The sequence below is a fragment of the Cydia splendana genome, chromosome 11, assembly GCF_910591565.1.
Source record: "Cydia splendana chromosome 11, ilCydSple1.2, whole genome shotgun sequence".
Classification (NCBI taxonomy): domain Eukaryota; kingdom Metazoa; phylum Arthropoda; class Insecta; order Lepidoptera; family Tortricidae; genus Cydia; species Cydia splendana.
Window position 1 is genome coordinate 1,598,662 of NC_085970.1, and position 16,408 is coordinate 1,615,069.

The 16,408-nt window shown below is 43.1% G+C and overlaps 1 protein-coding gene and 1 long non-coding RNA gene across 2 annotated transcripts in view; one reads left to right on the forward strand and one right to left on the reverse strand.

Moving 5' to 3' along the window:
- LOC134794720 (cytokine-like nuclear factor N-PAC) overlaps nt 1-16,408 on the forward strand; it is an 86,991-nt gene that overhangs the window by 33,222 nt on the left and 37,361 nt on the right. The window lies entirely within an intron of this gene.
- LOC134794725 (uncharacterized) overlaps nt 8,408-16,408 on the reverse strand; it is an 82,375-nt gene continuing 74,374 nt past the window's right edge. Inside the window, exon 2 of the long non-coding RNA XR_010144713.1 lies at nt 8,408-8,599. This is a non-coding gene — a long non-coding RNA (uncharacterized LOC134794725). The remainder of the gene's footprint in view (nt 8,600-16,408) is intronic.

Here is a 16,408-nt window from a genome sequence, read left to right on the forward strand (position 1 = left end):
AGATCTTGTGATTATCTCGAAATCCGAATAGGCCTGTATGTCTCCCGGGCTCCATAACGAGTGGATTGACACTATTAATTCATCTAATTCAAATCTCAATAGATGCTTGAGGTTTTTTTTCGCCTCGGAGGAACACCAGTTTAAAATTGTCGTTAGATACTCGGGTAAAAGAAAAACTATTAGGTACTTACATTAAGCAAATTATACGAGACTAAGTTACAGTTCAAGTTCAGTACGGATATGATGGTCGTTCTTGTCTACGTGACAGCGTGATAAAACGGTATCCGTCACTTTCTATCCCACGGTGTTAAAAAGTGACAGTTTATCACGTGGATAAAGATGGATAAAGCTATCCATAATAAGCCGGCTGTACGTATTTACAATTATGTATCTTTATTTCCGCATATTTTCCTCATTTCAAATGCACTTGTAAATACCTATATAGGTTCCTATAGGTACATTAAAATATTTTAATCGTTAAACACAAGACGTTTCGTGCCTGCAATACGGCCACTTGAACACCAAAATTTTTAAAGGAAACTTTAACTTTATTATTTATAATTATGATTGAATCTATAATAATAATAATAAATGTTGTGATGTGGCCGCAGGCTGGCGGCGAAGAGTCGTGTTGAAATGCTTTTGAGAACATTATCCGATCAGAATCAGTATTCTCATTTACAATTGTTCACAGCTGTCTTCAAATTACATGCTAAATTGATATTTTATTTATTATTAACAAGAAAAGCACAACAATTCGCACGTTCTGCGTTATCGAGCCGATATTCGTTATCGTGCGACAAACCAACGAACGGTCGCGGCCATTCATATAATCAAATTTGCTACATTTATTGTATTCATTAATCACGGACAAAATCAATAATTTGATATTGAATTCTCTGATTTTCGTGCGATAAGTGAAGTCGCAGTTCCCAGCAATTTGTCGTTAGACTTAAGATTGCTGTAAGAGCTTAGGCGGTTATCACGTTGACAGTGTGATAATCGCCTTATAATTAACTTTTTATATAAACGAAAGATATATAATAGTACTGTACCGATGTTGAATCTACGTTTAATAGGAAGCGAGAGTACACCAGGGCGTCTGCTGAGAATATTTCACTTTACTACTGTTCCGTTCAATTTCTTGAACTTTGTGCGCAAAGCGCGAACTATAGATTTTTCGACAACGTATACTTACTGCCTACGTGCTTGTTGTTTTTCTTTCTTACCAAATATCCCCATACCTCCATCCCGCTGGCTCGCTTGTGCAAAAACAACCGTTTCTGTTTTTGTTTCGTCGAGTCTACATGTTATCGTAGACTCAACTTTTCTATATTTACGCCCTACCACGTCATAATTACTGATTCCGAGAACAGATTTAAATTCGTGACCGATGTGACGTGTGTTGTTACAACGTGCTTTGCCGTTCTTTTGTCCTTTTTTATTCGTAAAGATAAAGTTTTATGACTCTTCGGTGCAAATTATATTTCGTCAACTATACCAGTGACACCTTCCAACGAAACCCTCTAAAATATACCTTATAACGCTTTAAATAAAAAAATAGATGAGTTTAGATTTTTTTAGCATTTGTGACGTTTTCAAGTGAATGGTACCACATTGTCGCTTACCAGAAGGACGAAATTTGTTTGTATTTTTATTTGAAGAACCTCTGAGCGTTCTTATGACAAGCGACAATGTGGTATCTTTTGCCTGAAAACGACACATTTTGTCGTCTCCGATAGAAAGACGGCTCCTAGCCACTAGCTAGTACCTAGATATTGCATTAGTTAACGAACTCTTTATGAAGTCTAGTCATTAGATAATTGCGTCTAGTTCGTATAACTTTTGTAATTAGTTAACTTCGTTCGTGCTTCGTTTCGACTCGGACTACCAACAATAGATGCTTCATGAAGCGTTTACGAAGATCGCGAAGTCGCCTACCGTCAGTGAATAAGATTTCTATGCCTCTTTGTTTGTCACAATGACAATAATAATTGTGGGAGCGCCAATGTATGACTACATGTCCCTTCTTAAGACCTTTTATTTCCCACGTACTACTCAGACTTTAACCGACAGAAAACTATGGTGAAACATGGAGGAGGCCTACGTCCAAAAATGGACAAACCCACATAAAAATACTTCGTAAAACTTAGCTTTAAATTCTTTTCTCTGTAACTTTATTTCAAAATAATACATAAACTCTAAATTTAATTCTAACATTTATATTTGGGAAATAAAAGGCTTTTATTATTATTTATTACTCAGACTTTGATTAGCCAACTTAAGACGAAACAGGAGCTGAGTTTTAAATATTTTAGGTAAATATACCCGTCTCGCTAACGGAAGCGGCACCTAAAAGTAGTGCGATAAGGACAAGGCGAAAAATCCTGCGTAAAAATCTCAAAAATCGAGTTTTCGTACTCCTCTGTTTCCTCCTCCAAAACTTAACCAATCGTAACCAAATTTGGAAATCTAAATGATTATGACTTAGCTAATAATCTATTATAGTGTAGATTAGGTTAAGTACATAAAAAAATATTGTAAAATTTATTTATATGAAACAGTTTAAATTTTAATTTTTTTTTAAATTTTTAAATGAAATTATCTGTGTCGGACCGTTTTGCTTTTTTGGCTAATTGATATCAGTTTTGAATGCCACGCCTCTCATTGCGGCATAGTCAATTAGGCCATTTTGGCCATTTTTGAAGGGCTCTAGCGCCTTAAAAAACAAAAATATCAAAAAAAGCAAAACGGTCCGACACAGATATTGATAATATTAATCTGTGTTGAAAAAATCATTGCTCTAGCTTCAAAAACCACGGAGGAAAACGAGGAGTACGTTTGTATGGATAAATGACCACTCCCGTTGTTGGCTGTTAATATCCATTCCTGCTTTGTTAAAATTTTGTATAAGGTGCAGGGGTCAATTTCGACTGCAGGGAAATCTGGTTCTCGCATTCTAGTTAATAATGTAAAACATGGAAGATATTTCGATTAGTTGAAATATCTTCCATGTTTTACATTATTAACCTTAGGTATACAACAGATCGATCGGATAAATTGGGACAATCAGGGATACTTATAGAAAAACACTGATTAGGCAAGTGATCAGAGTTTCGAGCTAAAGACGGGGTAATCAAGCGATGGTTTATGGCCTTAGTATTTTAAATTGCTGGCAGTTTATGAGTTTAGGTTATTAAAGTATTAACTAGTCTCGTAAATCCCAGACGCATTTTATGTCTATGATTTTCCACCGTTCGTTCTCATTAAAAGTTTGAAACTCGGAATTTCTGTTGCGAAGACAGGACACTAAAGATAGTTTATCGCAAATAGTAACCGAAATGTATATTTTAAAGAACCTTTAGGACGCCTATTCGAGTTCAATATGTATGTTCGCGCGATGCGTGTGTCGCACATGCGTATTAGGACGAACCCTCAGAGATGGAGAATTAGACATACAAAACATTTTGAGTTTCTATATTAAGCTCTTACCCCCTTATGCATAAACGTCTAGTCTACTAAAGTTGACAAGCCGATAATAATCTTTTGTCCCTTTCCGACGTATTGGTATGATGGAAAGGGACAAACGATTATTATCGGATTGTCCACTTGAGTAGACGTTTATGAATAAGGGGGTTAACCTATAAAGCCCAGAATCACATGGCCACCTTACTCTGAAGGCCTACCGCGTACCACGTTCGACGTGTTGACTCCCTGTCACACTTACGTACTAATTTACAAGTGCGACAGAGAGGCAACACGTCGAACGTGGTTTCGCGGTACGCCCTCTGGTTCTCTCAAGAACTATATTATTATAGTTTACGCGGTCAGCTATTAATAGGTACATTCGCACGTGACTTTTCCTCGACACGAGACTTCTTATTATCTACTTGGTTAAATTTATCCGCCATCGCGTTATTATTCACAACGCTTTATCTTGACAGCTCCAATATAATAAGACACAGAGATTCTTAAAGAAGTATAGCGCGCTCAGACGGGTTATTCTCGGACGGTCTAGAACGCAAAATGACTAGTGTCATATTTTGCCTATATCGCTTTTAGTCTACATCGCGAACGGTCCAGAACGCAAAAGGCCTACATCTTTTATCTTTACGTTAGCGATGTTGACGGAGCCCCGCTGTCGCGGGGCTCCTATTCTGGGTTTCTGGGCTGTTTATGCCTTCGGCCATTTGAAGATAACTAACGAACCTAACCTACCCTAGTGATATAAAAAGTGGTCATTTTGCGTTCTAGACCGCGTTCGTTCGCGATGCAGACTAAAAGGGATATAAGCAAAATATGACACTAGTCATTTTGCGTTCTAGACCTAGACCGTCCGCGACTATACCGCTCAGACAATCAGACATACGCGGTCATGAACTCATGACACTGCTGCAAATCCGTACGCCAGTGTGAGCAAGAAAGTGATATGCACGTAGGTATATAGCGATGTCTCACTCTCACACCAGAGGGCCTAGCCAAGCTAACAATCGATTGCAGAAACGAAACGCTATCATCTCCATACATTATTTACGTTTATCTACGATTCGTTTTCTAAAAACGATGGAGGCCTAGCCAACATGACGCTTGTTGATATAAAATGCCAACCAATACTTAAAAATAATGTATGAATGTTTTCTATTCCTTTAGCGTTTGTCGATGACCAATTGTGTCGCTTAACTTCTAACTCGGGTAAATCCATTCGACCTTCTCAGCAAATATCTACTCTGTTACCTTTTCTTAATACCAAAATCGCATAATCTGACAGATGGATTTACCCGAGTTTGAAGTTAAGCGACTCAATTGTCATCTTTGGCTAAGCATTTGAATCCTAATCAAATATGAAGATCGCCTTACACTGGTCCTTTTCGAGCAGTTGTTGAAGTCTTGTTGAATGACAGTCCGTTCACAATACATCTCGCATCCTTCTCGCACTCGTAGATTATAACGTTGTTAGAGCAGCGCGGAGAGACTGCATCGACCACCCATAACGTGCACGTTGTGAAACGGCTAGCCTTGCCCTGCATTCGCTAGGCTTCTCGGCTCAGGTAGACGAGTTAATACTAAAGATAGTTAATCCGTACAGTAAAGGCCGGTTAAGAAGGTTCTCGACCCACGCCAAAAACGCGTCTTAATTAGGGTTCCGTACCCAAAGGGTAAAACGGGATCCTATTACTAAGACTCCGCTGTCCGTCCGTCCGTCCGTCCATCCGTCTGTCACCAGGCTGTATCTCACGAGCCGTAATAGCTAGACAGTTGAAATTTTCACAGATGATGTATTTCTGTTTTTTGACCTGATTTTTGACCGAAGTTAAGCAACGTCGGGCGGGGTCAGTACCTACTTGGATGGGTGACCGTTTTTTTTTTTGCCGTTTTTTGCATTATGGTACGGAACCCTTCGTGCGCGAGTCCGTCTCGCACTTGCCCGGTTTTAGCGTATTAAGTGGGTTTGGCTGTACCACGGCTGTACAAAACTGTGATGTAGATGGCGTCACAGTAAACGAGAAAGTTGATCACAGAAAACCGCCTAAGTATAGAAGCCTAATGTTGTTAATGTGTGTAATGTTTAATGTTAATGTGTGTAATGTTTAATGTTAATGTGTGTAATGTAATTTTGTTCGCGACGGCGATGCAAGTCTGGGTTACTGTGAATTGGTGAATAAGTAAAATTAAATCCTGTAAACGGCGTTATGGTCAAAGGCTGGATCCAGCGGAGCGGAGATTACAACCAATGCTATTGGTTCATTTCCCACATGTCCGCTCCGCTCCGCCTCAGTAGACAGGCAGCCTTAAACAGAAGTCCAAACACTATAAAACATAACAATGACGCCTGTGAGTCAAACAGCGAACGAACGAAACTCGGTATACAAATTGCTAGGTACATTGTTTATTTTGAACTAGTCTCTAAGGATATAATTCCGGGCGCTCTAGTTGTTTATTACATAAGCGTAACAATATGTATACATATACATACAATCACATATCGCTATCGGTCCGTATTATCGCGGTAAGTTTCGCGAAACGCCTACGCTCTTTAAACTGGAACGAAACTTAGCAAGCTAATTTTTATCAAGCAGAAATGTTTGTAAACGATGCTAATTTTTAAATTAAAGGAAAGATGAAAAAAAATCACTACTTCGGGCAAGATACGAACTCGCGACCTTTTGGAACAACAATGGTCTAATCGCTCTTATCCAATAGAGCTACCGAAGCTTACCAGAAGTGGGCGAATTTTTCCAAAAGGATTTCCAAAATCTTGACTGATGACCGACATTTTTATAAATTGTGATTAAAAAAAAATGAAATCACATTAATCTTCTCTTAAGTAAAGTTTTGGTTTACTTATCTTTTTTAGTTTTTTAAATCAAGTTTTGTAATGTATATGCCGCTGGACATCCTGTAAGTAGGTATACATATTACCTACTCCTAATGTTTTAAGGAATTTCCAGGTCTTAGTAGGATCGCCATTTTCAATGGCGATCCTACTAAGACCTGGAAATTCCTTAAAACATTAGGAGTAGGTAAATCTCAGCAATCCCCTGTGAATAAGGATGTAGATCTTGATTTGCTCAACCAGCATTTCTCCGCTTCTGCTACTTTCAGTGGACCGGTCAAGACTCAGACTCTCAACGATCTGTCTAATTTCACAACTTCTGTCTCCTCTCAATTTACTTTCTCAAAATTTTCCGAATGTGATGTTAAGAAGAACATACTATCAGTATCCTCCAATGCTGTTGGAGTAGACAATGTGAGCCGTAATATGATCCTCCCACTCCTTGATCTCCTTGTTCCTATCATTACCCACATCCTTAATAGTTCTATTTCTTCTAGTATTTTCCCAACGCTTTGGAAAGAAGCTCACATAATCCCTTTACCTAAAAAGTCTAAACCTTCTTCCTTTTCTGACTACCGTCCCATATCCATTCTTCCTTTTCTTTCCAAGGTTCTTGAGCGCTTAGTCCATCAACAACTAACTTCTTATTTAAATAGATATAGCCTCATGAACCCTTTCCAATCCGGTTTCCGTTCCGGTCATAGCACGGTCACATCGCTTATTAAAATCACTGATGACATTAGAGAGGGAATGGATAAAAGGATGGTGACGGTATTAACGTTGTTGGATTTTAGTAACGCGTTTAATACCGTCGATTTTGACATTCTCATTTCAGTATTACGTTCCCTTAATATATCACCTCCAGTTATTCAATGGTTTAGAAGTTACCTTGTCGGTCGTCGGCAGAGAATTAAAGTAGAAGGTTCTCATTCCTCTTGGTCCAACACTCTGGCCGGCGTTCCGCAGGGTGGCGTTCTATCCCCACTACTCTTCTCGATATTTATTAATTCCATCACCAGTAACATCGTCTCTTCTTATCACTTGTATGCTGATGATTTACAAATTTATTCTCAGGGTGTGCTTGACGATCTTCCATCCGTTATTAATACTACAAATATTGATTTAGAAAACATTTTAGACTGGAGTCATCGCTATGGTCTCATTGTCAATCCATCTAAAACGCAAGCAATAATTATAGGTAGTTCAAAATTAATCTGCCGAATAGATTTTTCTAATTTACCTACGATTTTATTTAACGGCACACAGATTCCTTATTCGTTTCAAGTTAAAAATTTAGGCATAATTATGGACCGTACTCTATCTTGGATTCCCCAGATCAATGAGGTTAGTAGGAAAATGTTTGCTGCTGTAGGATCCCTACGGCGGCTTCGTAACTTTCTACCGCTCGCTACCAAAATTGCGCTTGCTCATGCTCTGCTTCTCCCCATTTTAGATTATGCGGACATCAGCCATCCCGATCTTTCTGTAGAGCAACTAAATAAACTCGAACGTCTTCAAAATCTATGCATCCGGTTCATTTATGGCTTGCGAAAATATGACCACGTCTCGTATTACCGTTCGGAGCTCAAGTGGCTCCCCATACGTTTGCGACGCAATTCTCACATTCTTGCTCACCTGTACGGTATTCTCTTCAACCCCTCTACCCCTATCTACCTGAAGGAGCGTTTCAAATACCTCTCTTCTTTAAGATGCTCCCAGAACTATCTGCTTGCCCAAATTTCTTCTTCTTCTAAATTCTATAACGGTTCTTTTATCTTCCAAGCGATTCGGTTGTGGAATGCTCTGCCGTCTGAGCTAAGACATGCTAAATCGCTTCCCATTTTTAAGGCTCAACTCAAAATTCACTATCTGTCATTTCCTCAAACTCGCTAATAATTAGATTCTGTCTGTCTGTCTGATTCTGTGTTGTGTGATATATGTATGTATATATGTACTTATTTATTTATTTATTTATTTATTTATATATTTATTTATTTATATATCTCTTTAATGTATGTATTCATATTGTTATATATTTAGTTGTGCTGTTTTTTTTTTTTTCCTGATCTTGCACTTCATTTATTTTTGCTACCCTTATACTTATTTCTTCCCTTCGATAATTTCTACTACCTGAAGGTTGTCTGGAAGAGATCGCTCTTTAGCGATAAGACCGCCTGTTGTTGCTTAGTTTTTTATTAATGTTAATTTGCTGTATTTAATCATGTTTTCATTGTGCACAATAAAGAATATTATTATTATTATATTCTCTTTATTTATTTCTCATCTTAAGTTAGGTTATTTTATAATATGAATATAAAAGTAAAATATAAAAACACTTACAAAACAATAAAAATTAATATAAACACATTATAAAAAACCTAACCTAGGGTGCCGCCAGCAGCGGGGCAAGGCCCAAGCTACCGGTGGTCAGGGCTGCAGAGAGAGGAACCGGCGGACTATCCGCGCCGTGTCCAAGATCACCGCCTTCTGCATCTGACCCTTGATCCAACCACCTAGCGAGAGTCTCTCAAGGTGTTGGTCGAGACTTTTCGCTATTAGACCGTTTACTGAAACGACTATCGGGACAATGATCGTCGAATCAACATCCCACATGGCGGTTATCTCGTGAGCCAAGTCTAGGTACTTACTGGACTTGTCCTTCTCGGCCTTCACGAGATTCTCATCATGGGGGATGGTGATGTCAACGAGCACGGCCCGACGTTGCGATCGATCTATTATCACAATATCAGGCTTATTGGCTACAATAGTCCTGTCAGTGATGATAGATCGATCCCAATAGAGCGTGGCACGACCATTCTCGAGAACAGGCGCAGGTAAGTACTTGTAGTAGGGTACTTCGCGGTCCACAAGGTCATATAGAAGAGCAAGTTGCTGGTGAATAATCCTGGCTACGAGATTATGTCTGTGCAAGTACTCGCCGTTAGCAAGATGAGAGCAACCGGAAATGATATGCCTGAGTGACTCTCCGGGACGGCGGCATGCCCGACAGATGTCGACCGTACCGTCCTTCAGGATATATTTCCGATAGTTGTTCGTCATCATCACTTCGTCCGCAATTGCACAGGCAAAACCCTCGGTTTCTCCGAAGAGGTCCCCGAATCGTAACCAGTTCACCGACGCGAGCAGGTCCACATCGGGTCCCGTGAGGGCCTTGTAGAACCGCCCGTGTAGCACCTTACTCTCCCATGCCGCCTTGCGATCCGCAGTACTTAGTACCACAGGTTTGCGCCAGTTCTCGTTTGCCAAGGAAAGCGGCGTGAGGTTCCTATCTACTGCCACCACATCACGATGCATCCCACACTCGTTGTTAAGGAAATAGTTCCTGAGATTGTACACCTCGTGGCTGTGGAGATCCTTGGCGTTTAGGAAGCCTCGGCCTCCACACTTCCGTGGGATGTACAATCTCATAACTGACGAGCGTGGGTGTAGCATGCGATGTGCGGTGAGCAGTGATCGGACCCTCCGATCCAGGGCGTCCAGCTCGGTCTGAGTCCACCTTATTATTATTATTATTATGTTATAAATAAAGTGTCATTCTATGGAACTTGCTAACTATATGTAAACAAACCACAATACTGAAATCATCATTCAGTGACAGTTTCAATATGGCCGTTTGTTTATTTATTTTATTTAATCTTTATTGCACATAAGAAAACACACTGTACAAAAGGCGAACTTAATGCCATAAGGCATTCTCTACCAGTCAACCTTTAGGCAAAGCAGATAAGTTGTAGGCGGTAGTTTACATAGTTAGCAAGATCTATAGAATAACACTTTAGATAGAAACATTCGGTTGACGTCATAACATAAATATAAATCTAGATATTTTAGGCAAGTATGAAGGACAAGCGTCTATCAAACTCAACTTATTATAAATTCTGCGTCTCATCCCCACTTTACGCCTTCGAGAGTTTTCTAAAAATAAGCAAGTAATAAATACACACCTATTAATAGGCTCCAGGCTTCTATGAAATGAAAGTCATCTGAACTTTGCGAGACTCCCACATGCTTATTTGAATATTACGACTCGTCTGAGTCGGCGTTATATTTTGTACTTGTAACTGCCTGTCTGTCTATACTCTGAACAGTATCTATGTCGTAAATAGCTATTAGGGTTCATGTATGTGTTTAATTAGTCTCTACGTTTAGGTTACTATTTTTACTTTTGTATATCATGTTTTACTTTGTGCTCGTATATTATGTCAAATGAATTGCGTGGAATGTTTTATATCTAGTTATAAGTCTAGAAATTCATGCTCTTTTCATACGTGCTTAATATTGTACCTATTTATAAGTCTAGGATTCGTGCTCCTTTCATACGTGCTTATAATTAACGAGATTGGCAAAAATATACATTACTGACTCTGCATGATACACCCACTAGTTGAAGAAGGTACCAAACGGCCTTGTGTTTTACTATATAAGGCAGAGCCGTTTCGTGGCTTATTCAGAGATATCAGAGACATCAAGAGAGCTTCACTCATACCAGCCTGAACACTCTCCAAGTGAATAAATCAAATATATGTGTTTTCATTTCACACAACACATATACCGGTAAATGGAGGTATAGCGGACTTCGAGACAGCACAGCGGCCAGCGCGTTCCAGCGGCGGATTTCTACGCTTCTCCCAACGAACCCCCACATCACGAAAAGCTACAGTCTACACTCCACAGTTTGGTCCTTCGAACCGGATGAAGATAGAAAAACGTACGCGCTGAGTTTCAAGCGACATAGCTTAACTCAGACATCAAGATAGAAAAACGTACGCGCTGAGTTTCAAGCGACATTGCTTAACTCAGACAGCAAGAAAGAAACAAGTACGCGCTGAGTTTTAAGCGAACGTTGCTTGACTCAGACGGCAAGAAAGAATAAAGGACGCGCTGAGCCTAGAAGTTCGCCTCGGTTTAGACCCAAACCCTATACCTTTTCCGTAACCCATTTACCGGCTTGCCGGACGGACCGTGCAGCGTCGTAGATTAATCTCCGCTCACGTGTCCTGGCAACTTTCGTTGCATGTGTCACATGGTTGATGCCCACACACTGCTTTCGAACGTTCTAGGCATAGCACTTTGCCATTGCGGGAGATTCAGTGCCACGAGGGATCCACGCTTAGGGCACTGACGTTGCGCACGGCAACGGTCAGTCATAGGCATAGGCAGGTCAAGTTAGGGACCCCCCGCGTGTGTTAAGTGAAGTGGTTCCAGCCAGAAAGATGTCCGAAAAGGAAGCAAGGAGCCTACGACCACGCACCAAGGGCCCACCTGCGCCCGCACCGAACATGGATACCCCTACCCCCTCGTCTGGTAAGACTACGTCCAACGAGACTAATACGAGGAGCAAGGGCACCAGTGGCAACCCGAATGCTACCGGTGGAACCGAGTCGGTACACTCGGAGATGTTAGACGCCACCGTAGTAAATCGTAGTAGGTCGAATACGCTAGTGAATAAAGACACCGATGCGCCGCCGCCGCCGTCGCGGGCGCCGTCTAATCGCGAATTAAAGAATCGCAAATCGGTTAGGGAACGCGACAATGAATTGTCCGTGCTAATGGCCGAGCTCGAGGTTCATAAAGCCCGTCTAGTCGTTGCTAAGACCGAGTCCGACACTGCCAATTTACGGCTGCAGATTGCGCAATTGAAGGCGCAGTCTCGCGGCGGCAGTGACGCGACCGTCGAAGCTTCTAAGAAAGGGTCCGTCACTGCAAATTTGCGGCCGCAGGTTGCGCCACTGAAGGCGCAGTCTGTCGGCAGCAGTGACGCGACCGTCGAAGAACGTACTAGAAGTTGGGTAGAACGACAAGCTAGGTTACAGCACGAGGTCGCGAAAGAAAACGTTAAATTCCCGCCGCCGAAAAAGACCGCGCAGCCGCCGCCGCGTGCCGCCGCCGACCGGGCTAGCAGACCGCCCCCGCGCGTTTTAGAGGTACCGCACGGTACCTACGCGCCAATGTACCATAAACCGCCGGAATTACCTGCATTCGGCGGAGATATCACCGAGTGGATATCATTTAGGGCAGAGTTCGAAGATACGTCGCCCATGTTTAGTGCCGTCAATAACGTCAGTCGGATTAGGCGCGCACTTAAGGGCGAAGCTCGGACGGCCGTAAAATCAATAATGTACACGGTTCAGGATCCGTACGAAATAATGGAAGCGCTGGAACGGCAGTTCGGCGACCCTGAGGAGATTGTTCTTACGGAAATTCATAATATTAAACGCATGCCGCGTTTATCCGAAGACAATTCGAATATAGCCTCATTCGCCGCGCATGTAGCGAATGCCGTCGCCACCATTAGATCCTTGCGTCAAGAGAAATACTTGCACGCGCCTGAGCTCGTGAATAAAATCGTGGATAAATTGAATCTGATAGTGCGCTATGACTGGGCCAAATACAGGCAGTCTAACGTAGAATCACCCGGGTTAGTAGCAATTTCCGAGTTTCTTAACGAAATTAGCACTGCGGCCAAGCGCGTAAACCGACATAAGCCGTCTAACCGATCACGGAATGCAGTGAATGCGGTTTCCTTTGTGCACGAACCGAGAAGATCGAGCCAAGCTCTCTCTGGGTCTCGTCCCCCCGCGTTCTACCGTGATACGTCTAATAGATCGCGAAACGCGGTAAACGTTGTGCGCGAACCCAGTCGATCGAGCAACGCTCTCGCTGGGTCCGGCGCCCCCGCGTACTCTCGCGACGTTAGTTCGGATTCGGAGTCAGATTACCACGAAACGTACACGCGTGATACGTCTAATAGATCGCGAAACGCGGTAAACGCTGTGCGCGAACCCAATCGATTGAGCAACGCTCTCGCTGGGTCCGGCGCCCCCGCGTACTCTCGCGACGTTAGTTCTGATTCGGAGGCAGATTGCCACGAAACGTACACGCGTGATACGTCTAACGGGTCACGGAATGCAGTGAGCGCGGTTTCCTCTGCGCGCGAACCCAGAAGATCGAGCCAAGCTCTCTCTAGGTCTCGCGACCCCGCGTTCTACCGTGATGCGTATGATAGATCGCGAAATGAACGAAACGCGGTTTCCTCTGTGCGCGAGCCCAGCAGGTCGAGCCGCGCTCTCGCTGGGCCCCGCGCCCCCGCGTCCATTCGCGACTATAGTTCGGATTCGGAGTCAGATTTCCGCGAGTCATACACACGTGATACGGGAAATAGATCGCGTACTAATAAATCGACCGTAGCTCAAGTAAAGCACCGCGATGGCAATTTAAAGAAAAAGCCAGCGTCAACCGGAGCTAAGCCCAAGCGACAGATAGCGTCTGTCTCTGTCTCGCACGAAGCGTGCGCCATATGTAACAACGGCAAAGAACACGAAGTTAAGGAGTGTTCGAAATTTCTAGCCGCGACCGTACCTGAGCGCTGGGACTTGGCAAAGGGAGCTAAATTGTGCTTTAGATGTCTAGGCGCGAATCACCGTAAACTTTTTGGTTGTAAATATGTCGCGTGTGGCATGAGTCAGTGCGAAGCCGGACATAATAAACTATTACACGGATTAAGCGCGGCCGCATCCGCGAACGGTAATAGTGTCCCGGCGGCACCTGCAGTACTCAATGTTAGGCTGCCGCAGACGTGTCTCAAAGTCATTCCTGAAGAGGTGTCGGAACCGTTAGGTACCGTCCAAACCCTCGCGCTATTTGACGAAGGCGCGGCAATGGCTTTGACGATACACGAAACTGCGGACAGCATCGCACCTGCGGTACAATTTGTTGGGCACGCAAAGCCTAATACCGCGGAAGACGAGGCCTTACAACTTGCGAAACGACATTCTGAGACAGAATCATTAGGCGTTTCGCAGAAGGTACCTCGGGCCGACCCCGGCCAACGTGCGCTAGATTTGTTAGAAGCCACCTGCGAGAAGATACCGGGGGAGCAAAGGTATCGCTCGGGCTTACTTTGGCGGTCAGATGACGAGAAACTCCCCGATAACCGAGCGCAAGCATTGAAACGGCTGTACAGTCTAGAACGAAAGCTAGACCGCGATGCGAAACTTAAAGCCGAATATGCAAAGCATATGAACAACTTGCTCAACAAAGGTTACGCGGAGAAAATGGACTCGCCGCCGCCCCCCGAGGCACCCCGGACGCGGCCTCTGGCGCACTTCCCAACTTTTCAGCCGCAAAGCGGGAAAACGCGATTAGTTTGGGACACGGCAGCCACAGCTTACAGACGTTCGTTTAACAGCGCGCTGTTGGCTGGCCCCGACCTGTTAGAGTCTTTACAGATCGAAATAATTGAGCAAGATCGCGATACGTTACGTTTCGTTTGGTGGACAGGGATCGATTGGGACTCGCCTATACCCGTCTCACTCGCACCCGCGTGGCGATCGTTCATTATTAATAACGTACGATTAGTTCGCGCCACCGCTAGTATTCTGGTTGCCGCCGAGGTTTTCAAAGCCGCATTGTTCGCTAAGAGAACAGACATAGAGATAAATAAGGGGCATTTAGATTTAGCAGAGATATTACTAATCCGAAGGAGTCAACATGCTGCATTTCCGGAAGAAATCAAGCTTCTGGAAACTGGGCGGCCACTCCTGAAGAAATCTCCGCTATACAAAATCGCTGTACAACTTGACAAAAACGGAATCATCGTACTAAATGCTAGAATCGATAAAAACACGCACATGCCTGTTTTACATGCAAAAGAAGATTTCGTCAATTTATTAGTACAGCATTTTCATGCACTCTACAGTCACGGCAACCACGCGATCGTCATCAACGAGTTGAAAGAAAGAGCACCCCACGAAGAAGTTCTACATACTTTACTGCTAGAATCAGAGCACATAGTCAATTCCAGACCGCTGACACCAGTGAATCCAGATTTAGACATCGAAGCCCTGACGCCGAATCACTTTCTAATCGGTCGATCAAGTGCCATGTCGCCACTGGGTGTCTTCACAGACGCAATTATGTCGCTCTCTTCGTGGAAAACAGCGCAAACGCTAGCCGACCAATTTTGGAGGCGCTGGCAGCGGGAATACCGACCCAGCCTCCTCCCCAGGCCTGGTGCTCACCAAAACGTGAGAAAACTGCATGAAGGTGACGTAGTGCGGATAGCTCCATGCCACGAGGAACGTGGCCCAGAGGCGTAATCGCCCAGCTATTTCCTGGCCCAGATGGTCATGTGAGAGTGGCCATTGTTCGCACACGCGCAGGTGACGTCCGCCGCCCAGTTTCTAGACTTATCCCCATTTACTCCGCGCATGAAGACGGTGTTGACACACGTGGGGGAGACTGTCGTAAATAGCTATTAGGGTTCATGTATGTGTTTAATTAGTCTCTACGTTTAGGTTACTATTTTTACTTTTGTATATCATGTTTTACTTTGTGCTCGTATATTATGTCAAATGAATTGCGTGGAATGTTTTATATCTAGTTATAAGTCTAGAAATTCATGCTCTTTTCATACGTGCTTAATATTGTACCTATTTATAAGTCTAGGATTCGTGCTCCTTTCATACGTGCTTATAATTAACGAGATTGGCAAAAATATACATTACTGACTCTGCATGATACACCCACTAGTTGAAGAAGGTACCAAACGGCCTTGTGTTTTACTATATAAGGCAGAGCCGTTTCGTGGCTTATTCAGAGATATCAGAGACATCAAGAGAGCTTCACTCATACCAGCCTGAACACTCTCCAAGTGAATAAATCAAATATATGTGTTTTCATTTCACACAACACATATACCGGTAAATGGAGGTATAGCGGACTTCGAGACAGCACAGCGGCCAGCGCGTTCCAGCGGCGGATTTCTACGCTTCTCCCAACGAACCCCCACATCACGAAAAGCTACAGTCTACACTCCACAATCTACTTGACAAGTGGAAATGTAAATACATATGTACTGCATTACCATTTGGTGCTAAGAACACTTAAAAGTATAATTGAAAATGGATATACATTAGGCTGCCTTTCCACTGAATTGGAGATGAGCTGAGATTAAAGGAGACGTGCGGGAATCAACAAATAGCATTGCTTGTAATCCAGCGGACTAGTACTAGTACCAAAAGTAGGTAAGTATAGGTACATCAAGTCGATTAT